We start from the raw sequence: 21,538 nt of genomic DNA, 5'->3' as shown, positions 1-21,538 counted from the left end.
GATGAGGGGAGAGCGAGGAGTGGATGAGGGGAGGTGGAGGAGTGGATGAGGGGAGAGGGAGGAGTGGATGAGGGGAGAGTGAGGAGTGGATGAGGGGAGGGGGAGGAGTGGATGAGGGGAGAGGGAGGAGTGGATGAGGGGAGTGTGAGGGGTGGATGAGGGTAGGGTGAGGAGTGGGTTGGGGAGGGTGAGGAGTGGATGAGGGGAGAGTGAGGAGTGGATGAGGGGAGAGTGAGGAGTGGATGAGGGGAGAGTGAGGAGTGGATGAGGGGAGAGGGAGGAGTGGATGAGTGTAGGGGAGGAGTCTATGAGGGGAGAGTGAGCGGTGGATCAGGGGAGGGGGAGGAGTGGATCAGGGGAGGGGGGAGTGGAGTGGATGAGGGGAGAGGGAGGAGTGAATGAGGGAAGGCTGAGGAGTGGATGAGGGGAGAGTGAGGAGTGGATGAGGGGGGAGTGAGGAGTGGGTGAGGGGAGAGTGAGGCGTGGATGAGGGGTGGCTGAGGAGTGGATGAGGGGAGAGCGAGGAGTGGATGAGGGGGGAGCGAGGAGTGGATGAGGGTAGAGTGAGGAGTGGATGAGGGGAGGGGGAGGAGTGGATGAGGGGAGAGGGAGGATTGGATGAGGGGAGTGTGATGGGTGGATGAGGGTAGGGTGAGGAGTGGGTTGGGGAGGGTGAGGAGTGGATGAGGGGAGAGTGAGGAGTGGATGAGGGGAGAGTGAGGAGTGGATGAGGGGAGAGTGAGGAGTGGATGAGGGGAGAGGGAGGAGTGGATGAGTGGAGAGTGAGGAGTGGATGAGTGGAGAGTGAGGAGTGGATGAGGGGATGGGAGGAGTGGAGGGGAGGAGTCTATGAGGGGAGAGTGAGCGGTGGATCAGGGGAGGGTGAGGAGTGTATGAGGGGAGGGGGGAGTGGAGTGGATGAGGGGAGAGGGAGGAGTGGATGAGGGGAGGCTGAGGAGTGGATGAGGGGAGAGTGAGGAGTGGATGAGGGGAGAGTGAGGCGTGGATGAGGGGAGGCTGAGGAGTGGATGAGGGGAGAGTGAGGAGTGGATGAGTGGGGAGCGAGGAGTGGATGAGGGGAGAGTGAGGAGTGGATGAGGGGAGAGTGAGGAGAGGATGAGAGGGGAGTCAGGAGTGGATGAGGGGAGAGCGAGGAGTGGATGAGGGGAGAGTGAGGAGAGGATGAGAGGGGAGTCAGGCGTGGATGAGGGGAGATGAGGAGTGGATGAGGGGAGGGGGAGGAGTGGATGGGGTGGGTGATGAGTGGATGAGGGGAGGGGGAGGAGAGGGGGAGGAGTGGATGAGGTGAGAGTGGGGAGTGGATGAGGGGGGTGTCAGGAATGGATGAGGGAGGGGAGGAATGGATGAGGGGAGTGGAATGAGTGGATGAGGGGGGTGAGGAGTGGATGAGGTGAGGGGGAGCAGTGGATGAGGGGAGAGTGAGGAGTGGATGAGGGGTGAGTGAGGAGTGGATGAGGGGAGGGGGAGGACTGGGTGAGGGGAGAGCGAGGAGTGGATGAGGGGAGGGGGATGAGTGGATGAGGGGAGAGCGAGGAGTGGATGAGGGGAGGTGGAGGACTGGATGAGTGAAGAGTGGATGAGGGGAGGAGTGGATGAGGGGAGGGGGAGGAGTGGATGAGGGGAGGGGGAGGAGTGGATGAGGGGAGGGGGAGGAGTGGATGAGGGGAGGGGGAGGAGTGGATGAGGGGAGGGGGAGGAGTGGATGAGGGGAGGGGGAGGAGTGGATGAGGGGAGGGGGAGGAGTGGATGAGGGGAGGGCAGGAGTGGATGAGGGGAGGGGAGGAGTGGATGAGGGGAGGGGGAGGAGTGGATGAGGGGAGGAGTGAATCAGGGGGCTGAGGAGTGGATGAGGGGGTGAGGAGTGGATGAGGGGGTGAGGAGTGGATGAGGGGGTGAGGAGTGGATGAGGGGAGGGGGATGAGTGGATGAGGGTAGAGCGAGGAGTGGATGTGGGGAGGTGGAGGAGTGGATGAGGGGAGGGGGAGGAGTGAACGATGGGGGTGAGGGGTGGATGAGGGGGGTGAGGCGTGGATGAGGGGAGGGAGAGGAGTGAATGAGGGGAGGGGGAAGAATGGATGAGGGGGTGAGGAGTGGATGAGGGGAGGGGGAGGAGTGGATGAGGGGAGGGGGAGGAGTGGATGAGGGGAGGGGGAGGAGTGGATGAGGGGAGAGTGAGGAGTGGATGAGTGAAGAGTGGATGAGTGGAGAGTGAGGAGTGGATGAGGGGAGGGTGAGGAGTGGATGAGGGGAGGGGGAGAATTGTATGAGGGGAGTGAGGAGTGGATGAGGGAAGGGTGAGAGTGGATGAGGGGAGGGGGAGGATTGGATGAGGGGAGTGAGGAGTGGATGAGGGAAGGGTGAGGAGTTGATGAGGAGAGTGAGGAGTGGATGAGCGGAAGGTGAGGCGTGGATGAGGGTGGCGGAGGAGTGGATGAGGGGAGTGCGAGGAGTGGATGAGGGGAGGGTGAGGAGTGGATGAGGGGAGAGTGAGGAGTGGATAAGGGAAGGGTGAGGAGTTGATGGGGAGAGTGAGGAGTGGATGAGGGGAGAGCGAGGAGTGGATATGGGGAGAGTGAGGAGTGGATGAGGGGAAGGTGAGGAATGGACGAGGGGGGAGCGAGGAGTGGCTGAGGGGGGAGTGAGGTGTGGATGAGGGGAGGGGGAGTAGTGAATGAGGGGGAAGTGAGGAGTGGATGAGGGGAGGGGGAGGAGTGGATGAGGGGAGGGGGAGGAGTGGATGAGGGGGTTGAGGAGTGGATGAGGGGGTTGAGGAGTGGATGAGGGGAGGGAGAGGAGTGGATGAGGGGAGGGGGAGGAGTGGATGAGGGGAGGGGGAGGAGTGGATGAGGGGAGGGGGAGGAGTGGATGAGGGGAGAGGGAGGAGTGGATGAGGGGAGAGGGAGGAGTGGATGAGGGGAGAGGGAGGAGTGGATGAGGGGAGAGTGAGGAGTGGATGAGGGGAGAGTGAGAAGTGGATGAGGGGAGAGTGAGAAGTGGATGAGGGGAGAGTGAGAAGTGGATGAGGGGAGAGTGAGAAGTGGATGAGGGGAGTGAGGAGTGGATGAGGGGAGGGGGAGGAGTGGATGAGGGGAGAGGGAGGAGTGGATGAGGGGAGAGGGAGGAGTGGATGAGGGAAGAGTGAGGAGTGGATGAGGGGAGACTGAGGAGTGGATGAGGGGAGAGGAGTGGATGAGGGGAGGGGGAGGAGTGGATGAGGGGAGGGGAGGAGTGGATGAGGGGAGAGGGAGGAGTGGATGAGGGGAGAGGGAGGAGTGGATGAGGGGAGAGTGAGGGGTGGATGAGGGTAGGGTGAGGAGTGGATTGGGGAGGGTCAGGAGTGGATGAGGGGAGAGTGAGGAGTGGATGAGTGGAGAGTGAGGAGTGGATGAGTGGAGAGTGAGGAGTGGATGAGTGGAGAGTGAGGAGTGGATGAGGGGAGGGGAGGAGTGGAGGAATGTAGGGGAGGAGTCTATGAGGGGAGAGTGAGCGGTGGATCAGGGGAGGGTGAGGAGTGGATGAGTGGAGCGGGAGGAGTGGATGAGGGGAGGATGAGGAGTGGATGAGGGGAGGATGAGGAGTGGATGGGGAGCTGGAGGAGTGGATGAGGGGAGGGTGAGGAGTGGGTGAGGGGAGGATGAGGAGTGGATGGGGAGTGGGAGGAGTGGATGAGGGGAGAGGGAGGAGTGGATGAGGGGAGGGGGAGGAGTGGATGAGGGGAGGGGGAGGAGTGGATGAGGGGAGGGGGAGGAGTGGATGAGGGGAGGGGGAGGAGTGGATGAGGGGAGGGTGAGGAGTGGACGAGGGGAGGGTGAGGAGTGGATGAGGGGGGAGCGAGGAGTGGATGAGGGGAGAGTGAGGAGTGGATGAGGGGAGAGTGAGGCGTGGATGAGGGGAGGCTGAGGAGTGGATGAGGGGAGAGCGAGGAGTGGATGAGGGGCGAGTGAGGAGTGGATGAGGGACGGGTGAGGAGTGGATGAGGGGGGAGTGAGGAGTGGATGAGGGGGGAGTGAGGAGTGGATGAGGGGAGGGTGAGGAGTGGATGAGGGGCGAGTGAGGAGTGGATGAGGGGAGAGTGAGGCGTGGATGAGGGGAGAGTGAGGCGTGGATGAGGGGAGGCTGAGGAGTGGATGAGGGGAGAGCGAGGAGTGGATGAGGGGCGAGTGAGGAGTGGATGAGGGGCGAGTGAGGAGTGGATGAGGGGGGAGTGAGGAGTGGATGAGGGGGGAGTGAGGAGTGGATGAGGGGAGGGTGAGGAGTGGATGAGGGGAGATTGAGGAGTGGATGAGGGGGGAGTGAGGAGTGGATGAGGGGGGAGTGAGGAGTGGATGAGGGGGGAGTGAGGAGTGGATGAGGGGAGAGTGAGGAGTGGACGAGGGGAGAGTGAGGAGTGGACGAGGGGAGAGCGAGGAGTGGATGAGGTGAGAGTGAGGAGAGGATGAGAGGGGAGTCAGGAGTCATGAGGGGAGAGTGAGGAGAGGATGAGAGGGGAGTCAGGAGTGGATGAGGGGAGAGTGAGGAGAGGATGAGAGGGGAGTCAGGAGTGGACGAGGGGAGAGCGAGGAGTGGATGAGGGGAGGGGGAGGAGTGGATGGGGTGGGTGATGAGTGGATGAGGGGAGGGGGAGGAGAGGGGGAGGAGTGGATGAGGGGAGAGTGAGGAGTGGATGAGGGGGGAGTCAGGAATGGATGAGGGAGGGGAGGAGTGGAATGAGTGGATGAGGGGGGTGAGGAGTGGATGAGGGGGGTGAGGAGTGGATGAGGGGGGTGAGGAGTGGATGAGGGGAGGGGGAGCAGTGGATGAGGGGAGAGTGAGGAGTGGATGAGGGGTGAGTGAGGAGTGGATGAGGGGGAGGGGGATGAGTGGATGAGGGGGAGGGGGATGAGTGGATGAGGGGAGAGCGAGGAGTGGATGAGGGGAGGTGGAGGAGTGGATGAGTGAAGAGTGGATGAGGGGAGGGGGATGAGTGGATGAGGGGGGAGGAGTGGATGAGGGGGGAGGAGTGGATGAGGGGGAGGAGTGGATGAGGGGAGGGGGAGGAGTGGAGGGGGAGGAGTGGATGAGGGGAGGGGGAGGAGTGGATGAGGGGAGGGGGAGGAGTGGATGAGGGGAGAGCGAGGAGTGGATGAGGGGAGGTGGAGGAGTGGATGAGTGAAGAGTGGATGAGGGGAGGGGGAGGAGTGGATGAGGGGAGGGGGAGGAGTGGATGAGGGGAGGGGGAGGAGTGGATGAGGGGGGTGAGGAATGGATGAGGGGGGTGAGGAGTGGATGAGGGGAGGGGGTGAGTGGATGAGGGGAGAGCGAGGAGTGGATGAGGGGAGGTGGAGGAGTGGATGAGGGGAGAGGGAGGAGTGAATGATGGGGGTGAGGAGTGGATGAGGGGGGTGAGGCATGGATGAGGGGAGGGAGAGGAGTGAATGGGGGAGGGGGAAGAATGGATGAGGGGGTGAGCAGTGGATGAGGGGAGGGGGAGGAGTGGATGAGGGGAGGGTGAGGTGTGGATGAGTGAAGAGTGGATGAGTGGAGAGTGAGCACTGGATGAGGGGAGGGTGAGAGTGGATGAGGGGAGGGGGAGGAGTGGATGAGGGGAGTGAGGAGTGGATGAGGGACGGGTGAGGAGTTGATGAGGAGAGTGAGGAGTGGATGAGCGGATGGTGAGGCGTGGATGAGGGTGACGGAGGAGTGGATGAGGGGAGAGCGAGGAGTGGATGAGGGGAGGGTGAGGAGAGTGAGGAGTGGATGAGGGAAGGGTGAGGAGTTGATGGGGAGAGTGAGGAGTGGATGAGGGGAGTGAGGAGTGGAAGAGGGGAGGGTCAGGAGTGGATCTGGGGAGGATGAGGGGAGAGTGAGGAGTGGATGAGGGGGAGTGGATGAGGTGAGGGTGAGGAGTGGATGAGGGGAGGGGGAGGAGTGGATGAGGGGAGAGCGAGGAGTGGATATGGGGAGAGTGAGGAGTGGATGAGGGGAGGGTGAGGAGTGGATGAGGGGAGGGTGAGGAGTGGATGAGGGGAGGGTGAGGAGTGGACGAGGGGAGAGCGAGGAGTGGCTGAGGGGGGAGTGAGGAGTGGATGAGGGGGGAGTGAGGTGTGGATGAGGGGAGGGGGAGTAGTGAATGAGGGGGGAGTGAGGAGTGGATGAGGGGAGGGGAGAAGTGGATGAGGGGGGTGAGGAGTAGATGAGGGGAGGGGGAGGAGTGGATGAAGGGAGGGGAGGAGTGGATGAGGGGAGGGGAGGAGTGGATGAGGGGAGGGGGAGAAGTGGATGAGGGGAGGGGGAGGAGTGGATGAGGGGAATGTGAGGAGTGGATGAGGGGAGTGTGAGGAGTGGATGAGGGGGGTGAGGAGTGGATGAGGGGAGGGGGGAGTTGTTGAGGGGGTGAGGAGTGGATGAGGGGAGGGGAGGAGTGGATGAGGGGAGAGGGAGTGGATGAGGGGAGAGTGAGGAGTGGATGAGGGGAGAGTGAGGAGTGGATGAGGGGAGAGTGAGGAGTGGATGAGGGGAGGGGGAGGAGTGGATGAGTGGAGAGGGAGGAGTGGATGAGGGGAGTGTGAGGGGTGGATGAGGGTAGGGTGAGGAGTGGGTTGGGGAGGGTGAGGAGTGGATGAGGGGAGAGTGAGGAGTGGATGAGGGGAGAGTGAGGAGTGGATGAGGGGAGAGTGAGGAGTGGATGAGGGGAGAGGGAGGATTGGATGAGTGTAGGGGAGGAGTCTATGAGGGGAGAGTGAGCGGTGGATCAGGGGAGGGGGAGGAGTGGATCAGGGGAGGGGGGAGTGGAGTGGATGAGGGGAGAGGGAGGAGTGGATGAGGGAAGGCTGAGGAGTGGATGAGGGGAGAGTGAGGAGTGGATGAGGGGAGAGTGAGGAGTGGATGAGGGGGGAGTGAGGAGTGGATGAGGGGAGAGTGAGGCGTGGATGAGGGGTGGCTGAGGAGTGGATGAGGGGAGAGTGAGGAGTGGATGAGGGGGGAGCGAGGAGTGGATGAGGGGAGAGTGAGGAGTGGATGAGGGGAGGGGGAGGAGTGGATGAGGGGAGGGGGAGGAGTGGATGAGGGGAGGGGGAGGAGTGGATGAGGGGAGGGGGAGGAGTGGATGAGGGGAGGGGGAGGAGTGGATGAGGGGAGGGGGAGGAGAGGATGAGGGGTGGGGGGGGGAGTGGATGAGGGGAGAGGGAGGAGTGGATGAGTGTAGAGTGAGGAGTGGATGAGGGGAGGGGGAGGAGTGGATGAGGGGAGGGGGAGGAGTGGATGAGGGGAGAGGGAGGATTGGATGAGGGGAGTGTGATGGGTGGATGAGGGTAGGGTGAGGAGTGGGTTGGGGAGGGTGAGGAGTGGGTTGGGGAGGGTGAGGAGTGGATGAGGGGAGAGTGAGGAGTGGATGAGGGGAGAGTGAGGAGTGGATGAGGGGAGAGTGAGGAGTGGATGAGGGGAGAGGGACGAGTGGATGAGTGGAGAGTGAGGAGTGGATGAGTGGAGAGTGAGGAGTGGATGAGGGGATGGGAGGAGTGGAGGGGAGGAGTCTATGAGGGGAGAGTGAGCGGTGGATCAGGGGAGGGTGAGGAGTGTATGAGGGGAGGGGGGAGTGGAGTGGATGAGGGGAGAGGGAGGAGTGGATGAGGGGAGGCTGAGGAGTGGATGAGGGGAGAGTGAGGAGTGGATGAGGGGAGAGTGAGGCGTGGATGAGGGGAGGCTGAGGAGTGGATGAGGGGAGAGTGAGGAGTGGATGAGTGGGGAGCGAGGAGTGGATGAGGGGAGAGCGAGGAGTGGATGAGGGGAGAGTGAGGAGAGGATGAGAGGGCAGTCAGGAGTGGATGAGGGGAGAGTGAGGAGTGGATGAGGGGAGAGTGAGGAGTGGATGAGGGGAGAGTGAGGAGAGGATGAGAGGGGAGTCAGGAGTGGATGAGGGGAGAGCGAGGAGTGGATGAGGGGAGAGTGAGGAGAGGATGAGAGGGGAGTCAGGCGTGGATGAGGGGAGATGAGGAGTGGATGAGGGGAGGGGGAGGAGTGGATGGGGTGGGTGATGAGTGGATGAGGGGAGGGGGAGGAGAGGGGGAGGAGTGGATGAGGTGAGAGTGGGGAGTGGATGAGGGGGGTGTCAGGAATGGATGAGGGAGGGGAGGAATGGATGAGGGGAGTGGAATGAGTGGATGAGGGGGGTGAGGAGTGGATGAGGGGAGGGGGAGCAGTGGATGAGGGGAGAGTGAGGAGTGGATGAGGGGTGAGTGAGGAGTGGATGAGGGGAGGGGGAGGACTGGGTGAGGGGAGAGCGAGGAGTGGATGAGGGGAGGGGGATGAGTGGATGAGGGGAGAGCGAGGAGTGGATGAGGGGAGGTGGAGGACTGGATGAGTGAAGAGTGGATGAGGGGAGGGGGAGGAGTGGATGAGGGGAGGGGGAGGAGTGGATGAGGGGAGGGGGAGGAGTGGATGAGGGGAGGGGGAGGAGTGGATGAGGGGAGGGGGAGGAGTGGATGAGGGGAGGTGGAGGAGTGGATGAGTGGAGGGGGAGGAGTGGATGAGGGGCGGGCAGGAGTGGATGAGGGGAGGGGAGGAGTGGATGAGGGGAGGGGGAGGAGTGGATGAGGGGAGGAGTGAATCAGGGGGCTGAGGAGTGGATGAGGGGGTGAGGAGTGGATGAGGGGGTGAGGAGTGGATGAGGGGAGGGGGATGAGTGGATGAGGGTAGAGCGAGGAGTGGATGAGGGGAGGTGGAGGAGTGGATGAGGGGAGGGGGAGGAGTGAATGATGGGGGTGAGGGGTGGATGAGGGGGGTGAGGCGTGGATGAGGGGAGGGAGAGGAGTGAATGAGGGGAGGGGGAAGAATGGATGAGGGGGTGAGGAGTGGATGAGGGGAGGGGGAGGAGTGGATGAGGGGAGGGGGAGGAGTGGATGAGGGGAGAGTGAGGAGTGGATGAGTGAAGAGTGGATGAGTGGAGAGTGAGGAGTGGATGAGGGGAGAGTGAGGAGGGAATGAGGGAAGGGTGAGAGTGGATGAGGGGAGAGTGAGGAGTGGATGAGGGGAGGGTGAGGAGTGGATGAGGGGAGAGTGAGGAGTGGATAAGGGAAGGATGAGGAGTTGATGGGGAGAGTGAGGAGTGGATGAGGGGAGAGCGAGGAGTGGATGAGGGGAAGGTGAGGAATGGACGAGGGGGGAGCGAGGAGTGGCTGAGGGGGGAGTGAGGTGTGGATGAGGGGAGGGGGAGTAGTGAATGAGGGGGAAGTGAGGAGTGGATGAGGGGAGGGGGAGGAGTGGATGAGGGGAGGGGGAGGAGTGGATGAGGGGAAGTGAGGAGTGGATGAGGGGAGGGGAGGAGTGGATGAGGGGAGGGGGAGGAGTGGATGAGGGGGTTGAGGAGTGGATGAGGGGAGGGAGAGGAGTGGATGAGGGGAGGGGGAGGAGTGGATGAGGGGAGGGGGAGGAGTGGATGAGGGGAGGGGGAGGAGTGGATGAGGGGAGGGGGAGGAGTGGATGAGGGGAGGGGGAGGAGTGGATGAGGGGAGAGGGAGGAGTGGATGAGGGGAGAGGGAGGAGTGGATGAGGGGAGAGTGAGGAGTGGATGAGGGGAGAGTGAGAAGTGGATGAGGGGAGAGTGAGAAGTGGATGAGGGGAGAGTGAGAAGTGGATGAGGGGAGTGAGGAGTGGATGCGGGGAGGGGGAGGAGTGGATGAGGGGAGAGGGAGGAGTGGATGAGGGGAGAGGGAGGAGTGGATGAGGGAAGAGTGAGGAGTGGATGAGGGGAGGGGAGGAGTGGATGAGGGGAGAGGGAGGAGTGGATGAGGGGAGAGTGAGGGGTGGATGAGGGTAGGGTGAGGAGTGGATTGGGGAGGGTCAGGAGTGGATGAGGGGAGAGTGAGGAGTGGATAAGGGGAGAGTGAAGAGTGGATGAGTGGAGAGTGAGTGGATGAGGGGAGGGGAGGAGTGGAGGAATGTAGGGGAGGAGTCTATGAGGGGAGAGTGAGCGGTGGATCAGGGGAGGGTGAGGAGTGGATGAGGGGAGGGGGAGGAGTGGATGAGGGGAGGGGGAGGAGTGGATGAGGGGAGGATGAGGAGTGGATGGGGAGCGGGAGGAGTGGATGAGGGGAGGGTGAGGAGTGGGTGAGGGGAGGATGAGGAGTGGATGAGGGGAGTGGGAGGAGTGGATGAGGGGAGGGTGAGGAGTGGGTGAGGGGAGCGAGGAGTGGATGAGGGGAGTGGGAGGAGTGGATGAGGGGAGAGGGAGGAGTGGATGAGGGGAGAGGGAGGAGTGGATGAGGGGAGGGGGAGGAGTGGATGAGGGGAGGGGGAGGAGTGGATGAGGGGAGGGGGAGGAGTGGATGAGGGGAGGGTGAGGAGTGGACGAGGGGAGGGTGAGGAGTGGATGAGGGGGAGGGGGAGGAGTGGATGAGGGGAGAGGGAGGAGTAAATGAGGAGGGAAGTGAGGAGTGGATGAGGGGAGGGGGAGGAGTGGATGAGTGGGGAGTGAGGAGTGGATGAGGTGGAGGGGGAGGAGTGGATGAGGGGAGGGTGAGGAGTGGATGAGGGGGGAGTGAGGAGTGGATGAGGGGGTAGGGGAGGAGTGGATGAGGGGAGGGTGAGGAGTGGATGAGGGGGGAGTGAGGAGTGGATGAGGGGGTAGGGGAGGAGTGGATGAGGGGAGGGGGAGGAGTGGATGAGGGGAGGGTGAGGAGTGGATGAGGGGGGAGTGAGGAGTGGATGAGGTGGAGGGGGAGGAGGGGAGGGTGAGGAGAGGGTGAGGAGTGGATGAGGGGGGAGTGAGGAGTGGATGAGGGGGTAGGGGAGGAGTGGATGAGGGGAGAGCGATGAGTGGATGAGGGGAGGGGGAGGAGTGGATGAGGGGAGACAGAGAGAAAGACAGAATTTCCAGTGCAGAAGGAGGCCATTCGGCCCATCGGGTCTGCCTAGGCCCTTGGAAAGAGGCCCTGCACCCTATCCCCATAACCCAGTAATCCCAATTAACCTTTTTGGACACAAAGGGAAATTTATCACGGCCAATCCACCTGTACATCTTTGCACTGTGGGAGCGCCCGGAGGAAACCCACGCAGACACGCGGAGGACGTGCAGACTCCGCACAGACAGTGACCCAAGCTGGGAATCGAACCTCGCACCCTGGCGCTGTGAAGCCACAGTGCTAACCACTGTGCTACCATGCTGCCTTAGGGCAGGGAGGGAGAGACAGATAGGGAGAAAGAGAGATAGGGACAGAAGGAGGGGCCAGAGAATGAGAGAGAGAGAGACGGTGACAGACAGGGAGAGACAGACAGACAGACGGTGACAGACAGGGAGAGACAGACAGACAGAGAGAGAGAGACAGACAGAGAGAGACAGTGACAGACAGGGAAAGAGAGAGTGAGATTGAGAGAGATAGTGACAGACAGGGAGAGAGAGACAGACAGGGAGAGAGAGACAGACAGAGAGAGACAGACAGGGAGAGAGAGAGTGAGATTGAGAGAGAGAGCGAGACAGTGACAGACAGGAGAGAGAGACAGAGACTGAGAGAGAGAGAGAGAGACAGCGACAGACAGGGAAAGGGAGACAGAGTGAGAGAGAAAGGGAGTGAGAGAAGGTGATAAAGAAAGGGAGTGACAGAGGGAGTGAGGGAGGCAGAGAGAGTGATAGAGAGAGAGTGATAGAGAGGCAGAATGATAGAGACAGAGAGTGAGCCAGAGGGACAGAGTGAATCAGAGAGAAACAGAGAGACAGAGTGATCGAGAGAGGGAGAGACAGAGAGAGAGATTCAGAGAGAGACAGACGGGGACAGAGAGTGAGCCAGAGAGAAATAGAGACAGAGTGATAGAGGGAGAGACAGAGCGAGAGAGATTCAGAGAGAGACAGACAGAGAGAGTGATAGAGACAGAGAGAATGAGAGAGACAGAGACAGAGCCAGAGAGAGGTATAGAGTGACAGAGAGGGAGAGAGAGAGTGAGACAGATAGAGAGACAGAGCAAGGGATAGAGAGAGGTAGAGTGAGAGAGACAGAGAGTGACAGAGAGAGAGACAGAGAGTGAGACAGAGAGAGGGGTATATATATAGAGAGAGACAGAGACAGAGAGAGTGAGACAGACAGAGAAAGACAGAGAGTGACAAAGAGAGGGAGAGACAGAGAGAGTGAGACAGAGAGAGGGATATATATATATATATATATATAGAGAGAGAGAGAGAGACAGAGACAGACAGAGAGAGAAAGACAGAGAGTGACAAAGAGAGGGAGAGAGAGACACGGAGATGGAATAGCAACTCACCTCCAGGTCAAGCTGTCTGATCGCCTGCAAACGCCAAGGAGAGAGATGTGAGTGTGGGAGAGGAAGGGAGATCTGAGTGTGGGAGAAGGAGAGAGATCTCAGTGTGGGAGCTGGAATTAGCCCAAAGGTCTGAGCTGGATAGGGGGGGGGTGGTTAGAGAATAATCCTTTCAACGCACTCACCAGCTCGCTGACACTCTCCATACGGTAGAAAAATTAAAGACTGGAATTAATTAGTTTAAAACTGCCTGAGTGAGGGCCAGGAATAAATAAACTATTTGCTTCCACGTTAAGGAAAATAATTATTCTTCAAAAAGAGTTATCAGGCTGGGGGAGGGGGAGGGGGGGATGTTTAGAAGCCCCTTGTAAAGTTTTAGAATAATTCCCCGTTTTGCTCTTCAGTCCCATCTGGGAGCGCATGCGTCTGTGTCCCAGTCAATGTCACTGCAGCATCTCTCTCTCTCCCTCCCTCCCTCCTTTCCTGATCCATCGGCTGCTGGGGATGTGTTTTGGGTTTGCACAGAAGCACTTACTGCAGAGCACAGATTTTGCAAATCAGACAGAGAGAGAGAGAGAAAGTTATTTACAATAGACATTTCCTTGAAATAAATAAATGAAATAAATAAATAGCCTTTTATTGTCACAAGCAGGCTTACATTAACACTGCAATGAAGTTACTGTGAAAAGCCCCTAGTCGCCACATTCCAGCGCCTGTTCGGGTACACAGAGGGAGAATTAATAAAAATAATCATCTTTATTGTCACAAGTAGGCTTACATTCACACTGCAATGAAGTTGCTGTGAAAAGCCCCTAGTCGCCACATTCCGGCGCCTGTTCGGGTACACGGAGGGCGAATTCTCAGCGGGTACGGGGACTGAACTCGCGCTGCTGGCCTTGTTTTCAATGCATCAGGAGTGACCATGCATTTTTTAAAAAATGTGGCATCATTGTTTAAACGCTCACCCCCAGTGTGAGGTGGGGGAGAGGTGAGTGGGGGTGGGGGAGAGGTGAGTGGGGGTGGGACACACACACACACCTGGTCGAGGTCTTTTAAGATGACACGAGGGCTGGAGGTAGAGATGATGTTTCCACTTTGTGTGTGTGCGTGTGGGGGTTGGGGCGGTGAGAATGGGAGGGGACGGGGGGGTCCCTCAACACGAGACAGTCACTGGGGTGGGTATGGCGGTTGGCACCACTGCATCACAGCGCCAGGATTCGATTCCGGCCTCGGGGTGACTGTCTGTGTGCGGAGTCTGCATGTTCTCCCCCATGTCTGTGTGGGTTTCCTCCGGGTGCTCTGGTTTCCTCCCACAGCCCAATAATGTGCAGGTTAGGTGGATTGACTGTGCTAAATTGTCCCCTAGTGTCCAAAGATGTGCAGGTTAGGTGGATTGGCCGTGCTAAATTGTCCCCTAGTGTCCAAAGATGTGCAGGTTAGGTGGATTGGCCGTGCTAAATTGTCCCCTAGTGTCCAAAGATGTGCAGGTTAGGTGGATCGGCCGTGCTAAATTGTCCCCTAGTGTCCAAAGATGTGCAGGTTAGGTGGATTGGCAGTGATAAATTGTCCCTTAGTGTCCAAAGATGTGCAGGTTAGGTGGATCGGCCGTGCTAAATTGTCCCTTAGTGTCCAAAGATGTGCAGGTTAGGTGGATTGGCCGTGCTAAATTGTCCCTTAGTGTCCAAAGATGTGCAGGTTAGGTGGATTGGCCGTGCTAAATTGTCCCTTAGTGTCCAAAGATGTGCGGGTTAGGTGGATTGACCGTGCTAAATTGTCCCCTAGTGTCCAAAGATGTGGAGGTTAGGTGGATTGGCTGTGCTAAATTGTCCCCTAGTGTCCAAAGATGTGCAGGTTAGGTGGATTGGCCATTGCTAAATTGTCCCTTAGTGTCCAAAGATGTGCAGGTTGGGTGGATTGGCCGTGCTAAATTGTCCCCTAGTGTCCAAAGATGTACAGGTTAGGTGGATTGGCCGTGCTAAATTGTCCCTTAGTGTCCAAAGATGTGCAGGTTAGGTGGATCGGCCATGCTAAATTGTCCCCTAGTGTCCAAAGATGTGCAGGTTAGGTGGATCGGCCGTGCTAAATTGTCCCTTAGTGTCCAAAGATGTGCAGGTTAGGTGGATTGGCCGTGCTAAATTGTCCCTTAGTGTCCAAAGATGTGCAGGTTAGGTGGATTGGCCGTGCTAAATTGTCCCTTAGTGTCCAAAGATGTGCGGGTTAGGTGGATTGACCGTGCTAAATTGTCCCCTAGTGTCCAAAGATGTGGAGGTTAGGTGGATTGGCCGTGCTAAATTGTCCCCTAGTGTCCAAAGATGTGCAGGTTAGGTGGATTGGCCATTGCTAAATTGTCCCTTAGTGTCCAAAGATGTGCAGGTTAGGTGGATGGGCCGTGCTAAATTGTCCCCTAGTGTCCAAAGATGTGCAGGTTAGGTGGATTGGCCGTGCTAAATTGCCCCTTAGTGTCCAAAGATGTGCAGGTTGGGTGGATTGGCCGTGTTAAATTGTCCCTTGGTGTCCAAAGATGTGCAGCTTGGGTGAATCGACCGTGCTAAATTGGCCCCTTAGTGTCCAAAGATGTGCAGGTTAGGTGGATTGGCCGTGCTAAATTGTCCCTTAGTGTCCAAAGATGTGCAGGTTAGGTGAATCGGCCGTGCTAAATTGTCCCTTAGTGTCCAAAGATGTGCAGGTTAGGTGAATCGGCCGTGCTAAATTGGCCCCTTAGTGTCCAAAGATGTGCAGGTTAGGTGGATTGGCCATGCTAAATTGTCCCTTAGTGTCCAAAGATGTGCAGGTTAGGTGAATCGGCCGTGCTAAATTGGCCCCTTAGTGTCCAAAGATGTGCAGGTTAGGTGGATTGGCCGTGTTAAATTGCCCCTTAGTGTCCAAAGATGTGCAGGTTAGGTGGATTGGCCGTGCTAAATTGTCCCTTAGTGTCCAAAGATGTGCAGGTTAGGTGGATTGGCCATGCTAAATTGTCCCTTAGTGGCCAAAGATGTGCAGGTTAGGTGGATTGGCCGTGCTAAATTGTCCCTTAGTGTCCAAAGATGTGCAGGTTAGGTGAATCGGCCGTGCTAAATTGTCCCTTAGTGTCCAAAGATGTGCAGGTTAGGTGGGATTACGGGGATAGGATGGGGGAGTGGGCTTAGATCGGGCCTTCTTTAGGAAGTTTGGTGCAGACTCGATGGGACGAACGGCCTCCTACGATTCTAAGGAAACAAACCCAAACGGGAAAAACATGGCCAAAGCGAGTCTGTCTCTGGAACTCTTCCCTTCCCCAGAAGGCGGTGGGTGCAGAATCTGGGAATATGATTAAGGCAGAGCTGGCGAGATTCCTGATTAACGAGGGGGGGGGGGGGGGCGTCGACAGGAATGAGGTTGCAACCAGATCAGTCACGATCTTATTGAATAGGATAGCAGGGCTCGAGGGGCTGAGTGGCTTATTCCTAACTCATAAGTTTGTATCGAGTGAGGAAGGTGAGACCATTTCAACCGGTTGGAGCGGAGGCTCAGGAAGTAGTAGGTTTTACGGGGGGGGGGGAATGGTGTTAATCGGTGCTGGCCCAGGCACGATGGATGGGCCGAAGTGCCTGTCTCTGTGCCAGCAGCCTGCCGGTAGTCCATCTTATGGCAAATAGTCCACTTACACAGCAAGGAGTCCGCACAATTTATTGACTTCAAAGAACCTCTACGAACTGCAGCAAAACAGGACTCGAAACTGCAGCAAGAGCACCCTACTTAAGCCCACACCTCCACCCTATCCCTGTAGCCCCACCTCACCTTTTTTGGACACGAAGGGCAATTCATCACGGCCAATCCACCTAACCCGCACATCTTTGGACTGTGGGAGGAAACCGGAGCACCCGGAGGAAACCCACGCACACCACGGGGAGAACATGCAGACTCCGCACAGACAGTGACCCGAGCCGGGAATCGAACCCGGGACCCTGGAGCTGTGAAGCAACTGTGCTAACCACTGGGCTACCGTGTTGCCCACGTTGCAACATCAGGTGGGGTGGGGTGGAATGGGAGAAATTGGTGGTGGAGAAGTAACTGTATGATCGGGAAACAGGGACACTGGCTGATCTTCCAGGTTCAGACCGCGACGTACCTCACAGTCGAACAGCCCGACAGCATATAACATCAAGGCCTTTCCGGCACCACTTTGGGCACGATTCCACAATGTTAAAAGTCTCCCTCTCCATTGCGAGGGGACTTATATACTCACCGTAAAAATGCACCCCCTCCTGCACCTCACGTTGCACATACGATAACAGAAGTTTTTTTAAAAAAGATACATAGTGATGATAAATTTGAAAGGGAGGAGGGCAGAGTTCTGCAACCTTCGCCACCAGCTGGCTGGAGTCTGGAACTGCGCCGTTACACACAACTGTTTACATAGGAGAATGTCACTTGAGGGTTATTGAGCAGAATGTTTTTTGCATCTGGGTTAGGAAAGCAGAGGTCAGGGATTAAGACAATTCAGGTTCTGATCCCATTGGGGTAGTTTGCGAGTACTTAAATGCTGCATTTTAAAAAAAAAATTTTATTCCAGCGTCCTTGAGCTTGACGGAATCTCATTAAAAAACCCAGCAGCTCACTAATGTCCTCGGGGATGCAAATCTGCTGTCCTTACTCGATGATTAGCTACCTTCCGATGTGGCACTGTAAGACGCACCGCAGCGACTTGCCGAGGCTTCTTCGACAGCACCTTCCAAACCCGCCACCCCAACCATCTTGAAGGACAAGGGGGGGGGGCGGCAGACACACGGGGAACACACCCCCCCCCCACCCCCACCTGCAAGTTCCCCCTCCGAGCCGCTCGCCATCCCGGCTCGGGAATATATCGGCCGTTCCTTCACTGTGGCCGGGGTCAGAATCGCGGAACTCCCTCCCTAACAGCACAGAGGGCGTACCTACACCAGACGGGACTGCAGCAGGTTCAAGATGGCGCCCCCCCCCCCCCTCCCACCCCCACCTTCTCGAGGGGCAATTAGGGATGGGGAATAGATGCTGGGTCCAGCCGGCCAAGGCTGAAGGAAAAAGGACTTGCCTTTGCAGGTTTGCTGTTAAAAAGTGGAGGCGGGACACAAAAGACTCATCGGGCACCACTGATCTGACAAGCTTGGCAAGAGCTTCGCTGTCCACTGTCCGCCTCGCTGGCGAGTTGTGCCTCTGAATGGAGCTCTGTCTCGGAGCCAGGCAGCTGGCCAGCTTTTCACTCTCTCACCATTCATCAGGGCTGCCCGCGCTGCAGCCTGGTTGCCCAGGACGCGATGGGCAGCAGCGCGGAACCGCTTGCAAAGGTCGGGGCTCGGCAGAGGGGAAAGATTGGGAACCCTCGCTTCACCCTCTTCTGTCCCCACCTTCCCCATCTCCAGGACCGCCCTCGTTTACGTGCCACGCGGACCCCTCTCCGGTCAGCGGCCTCACGGAGGCGCGCGGGGTGTCAGCGGTTTGTAAAGAATCGCTCCCGGAGGCGTTAACGCAGGCCCTCGCACCCCCCCCCCCCCCCCCAAGGAACAGAGACTGGAATGAGAGAGTGACCATGGAAAAGCCCAAAACACGGTGGTCTATTCAGCTCCAGAGATGGTCTGGGGCGTGCGGGAATTTCAGATCAATCCGGGACATGGCTGCTGGCACTGAGGAACGCTCGTCGGCACATTGAGAACAATGGTCCCCTTGGGGGCCGGGCAGTCGGCAGTCCGCTTTCCGATTAGAGTGGCAATCGGGCTGGATGGGGAGGGAGGGACAGGGCTGTGGAACCTCCAAGAAAGCATCCAAATGCACCCCCTCCCCATCTCTGTAACCTCCTCCAGCCCCTACACTCCCTCCCTATCTCTGTAACCTCCTCCAGCTCCTACACCCCCTCCCTATCTCTGTAACCTCCTCCAGCCCCTACACCCCCTCCCGATCTCTGTAACCTCCTCCAGCCCCTACACCCCCTCCCGATCTCTGTAACCTCCTCCAGCCCCTACACCCCCTCTCTATCTCTGTAACATCCTCCAGCCCCTACACCCCCTCCCTATCTCTGTAACCCCCTCCAGCACCTACACCCCCTCCCTATCTCTGTAACCTCCTTCAGCCCTTACACCCCCCTCCCTATCTCTGTAACGTCCTCCAGCCCCAACATCCCCTCCCTCTCTCTGTAACCTCCTCCAGCCCCTACACCCCTCCCTATCTCTGTAACCCCCTCCAGCCACTACACCCCCTCCCTCTCTCTGTAACCTCCTCCAGCCCCTACACCCCCTCCCTATCTATGTAATCTCCTCCAGCCCGTACACCCCCTCCCAATCTCTGTAACCACCTCCAGCCCCTACACCCCCCTCCCTATCTCTGTAACCACCTCCAGCCCCTACAACCCCCTCCCTATCTATGTAACCTCCTCCACCCCCTCCCTATCTCTGTAACCTCCTCCACCCCTACCCTATCTCTGTAACCTCCTCCAGTCCCTACACCCCCTCCCTATCTCTGTAACCTCCTCCAGCCCCTACACCCCCTCCCTATCTCTGTAACCTCCTCCAGCCCCTACACCCCCTCCCTATCTCTGTAACCTCCTCCAGCCCCTACACCCCCTCCCTATCTCTGTAACCTCCTCCAGCCCCTACAACCCCCTCCCTATCTCTGTAACCACCTCCAACCCCTACAACCCCCTCCCTATCTCTGTAACCTTCTCCAGCCCCTACACTCCCTCCCTATCTCTGTAACCACCTCCAGCCCCTACACCCCCTCCCTATCTATGTAATCTCCTCCAGCCCGTACCCCCCTCCCTATCTCTGTAACCTCCTCCAGCCCCTGCAACCCCCTCCCTATCTCTGTAACCTCCTCCAGCCCCTAAACCTCCTCCAGTCCCTACACCCCCTCCCTATCTCTGTAACCTCCTCCAGACCCTACACCCCCTCCCTATCTTTGAAACCTCCTCCAGCCCCTGCAACCCCCTCCCTATCTCTGTAACCTTCTCCAGCCCCTACACTCCCTCCCTATCTATGTAATCTCCTCCAGCCCGTACACCCCCTCCCTATCTCTGTAACCACCTCCAGCCCCCTACACCCCCCTCCCTATCTCTGTAACCACCTCCAGCCCCTACACCCCCCTCCCTATCTCTGAAACCTCCTCCAGCCCCTGCAACCCCCTCCCTATCTCTGTGACCTCCTCCAGCCCCTACACCCCCTCCCGATCTCTGTAACCTCCTCCAGCCCCTACACCCCCTCTCTATCTCTGTAACATCCTCCAGCCCCTACACCCCCTCCCTATCTCTGTAACCCCCTCCAGCACCTACACCCCCTCCCTATCTCTGTAACCTCCTTCAGCCCTTACACCCCCCTCCCTATCTCTGTAACGTCCTCCAGCCCCAACATCCCCTCCCTCTCTCTGTAACCTCCTCCAGCCCCTACACCCCTCCCTATCTCTGTAACCCCCTCCAGCCACTACACCCCCTCCCTCTCTCTGTAACCTCCTCCAGCCCCTACACCCCCTCCCTATCTATGTAATCTCCTCCAGCCCGTACACCCCCTCCCAATCTCTGTAACCACCTCCAGCCCCTACACCCCCCTCCCTATCTCTGTAACCACCTCCAGCCCCTACAACCCCCTCCCTATCTATGTAACCTCCTCCACCCCCTCCCTATCTCTGTAACCTCCTCCACCCCTACCCTATCTCTGTAACCTCCTCCAGTCCCTACACCCCCTCCCTATCTCTGTAACCTCCTCCAGCCCCTACACCCCCTCCCTATCTCTGTAACCTCCTCCAGCCCCTACACCCCCTCCCTATCTCTGTAACCTCCTCCAGCCCCTACACCCCCTCCCTATCTCTGTAACCTCCTCCAGCCCCTACAACCCCCTCCCTATCTCTGTAACCACCTCCAACCCCTACAACCCCCTCCCTATCTCTGTAACCTTCTCCAGCCCCTACACTCCCTCCCTATCTCTGTAACCACCTCCAGCCCCTACACCCCCTCCCTATCTATGTAATCTCCTCCAGCCCGTACCCCCCTCCCTATCTCTGTAACCTCCTCCAGCCCCTGCAACCCCCTCCCTATCTCTGTAACCTCCTCCAGCCCCTAAACCTCCTCCAGTCCCTACACCCCCTCCCTATCTCTGTAACCTCCTCCAGACCCTACACCCCCTCCCTATCTTTGAAACCTCCTCCAGCCCCTGCAACCCCCTCCCTATCTCTGTAACCTTCTCCAGCCCCTACACTCCCTCCCTATCTATGTAATCTCCTCCAGCCCGTACACCCCCTCCCTATCTCTGTAACCACCTCCAGCCCCCTACACCCCCCTCCCTATCTCTGTAACCACCTCCAGCCCCTACACCCCCCTCCCTATCTCTGAAACCTCCTCCAGCCCCTGCAACCCCCTCCCTATCTCTGTGACCTCCTCCAGCCCCTACACCCCCTCCCTATCTCTGTAACCTCCTCCAGCCCCTACACCCCTCCCTATCTCTGTAACCTCCTCCAGCCCCTACACCCCCTCCCTATCTATGTAATCTCCTCCAGCCCGTACCCCCCCTCCCTATCTTTGTAACCACCTCCAGCCGGTACAACCTCCTCCAGCCCCTACACCCCCTCCCTATCTCTGTAACCACCTCCAGCCCCTACACCCCCTCCCTATCTCTGTAACCACCTCCAGCCCCTACACCCTCTCCCTATCTCTGTAACCTGCTCCAGCCCCTACACCCGCTCCCTATCTCTGTAACCTCCTCCAGCCCCTACACCCCCTCCCTATCTCTGTAGCCTCCTCCAGCCCCTGCAACCCCCTCCCTATCTCTGTAACCTCCTCCAGCCCCTACACCCCCTCCCTATCTCTGTTACCTCCTCCAGCCCCTACACCCCCTCCCTATCTCTGAAACCTCCTCCAGCCCCTGCAACCCCCTCCCTATCTCTGTAACCTCCTCCAGCCCCTACACCCCCTCCCTGTCTATGCAATCTCCTCCAGCCCACCGCTCCCCCAGTCATGCCCCCCCCCCCCCCCCCCCCGTTAGTCCCCCCACTCTCCCCTTGCCCGGTAGTCCCATACCCACTCAGTTTCTCTCTCTATTGCTCTGCCTCACTCCGTCTGTGCATCTCACACCGTCCGTCCGTCTGGCTCCATCCCGGTCTGTCTGCCCGCATCGCTCCGTCCATCTGTCCGCCTCGCTCCATCCGTCTGTCTGCCCGCATCGCTCCGTCCACCTGTCCGCCTCGCTCCATCCGTCTGTCTGCCCGCCTCGCTCCGTCCGTCTGTCTGTCTGGCTCTGTCCGTCTGTCTGTCCGCCTAGCTCCATCCGTCTGTCTGCCTCGCTCTGTCCGCCTCGCT

General features: G+C 58.7%; 2 protein-coding genes across 2 annotated transcripts in view; one reads left to right on the top strand and one right to left on the bottom strand.

Annotated features, from left to right (window-relative positions):
* The window catches only part of LOC140402853 (brevican core protein-like), a 68,699-nt gene extending 56,277 nt beyond the window's left edge, over positions 1-12,422 (bottom strand). Inside the window, exon 1 of the mRNA XM_072490478.1 lies at positions 12,250-12,422. The gene's annotated coding sequence lies outside the window, so the exon portion shown is untranslated. The remainder of the gene's footprint in view (positions 1-12,249) is intronic.
* Positions 1-21,538, top strand: part of LOC140402849 (NAD(P)H-hydrate epimerase-like) — a 923,606-nt gene that overhangs the window by 382,536 nt on the left and 519,532 nt on the right. The window lies entirely within an intron of this gene.

The sequence above is a fragment of the Scyliorhinus torazame genome, chromosome 26 (assembly GCF_047496885.1).
Source record: "Scyliorhinus torazame isolate Kashiwa2021f chromosome 26, sScyTor2.1, whole genome shotgun sequence".
NCBI classification, from domain to species: Eukaryota; Metazoa; Chordata; class Chondrichthyes; order Carcharhiniformes; family Scyliorhinidae; genus Scyliorhinus; species Scyliorhinus torazame.
The sequence above is the reverse complement of the archived record's forward strand: the minus strand, read 5'-3'. Positions and strand labels throughout refer to the sequence as shown.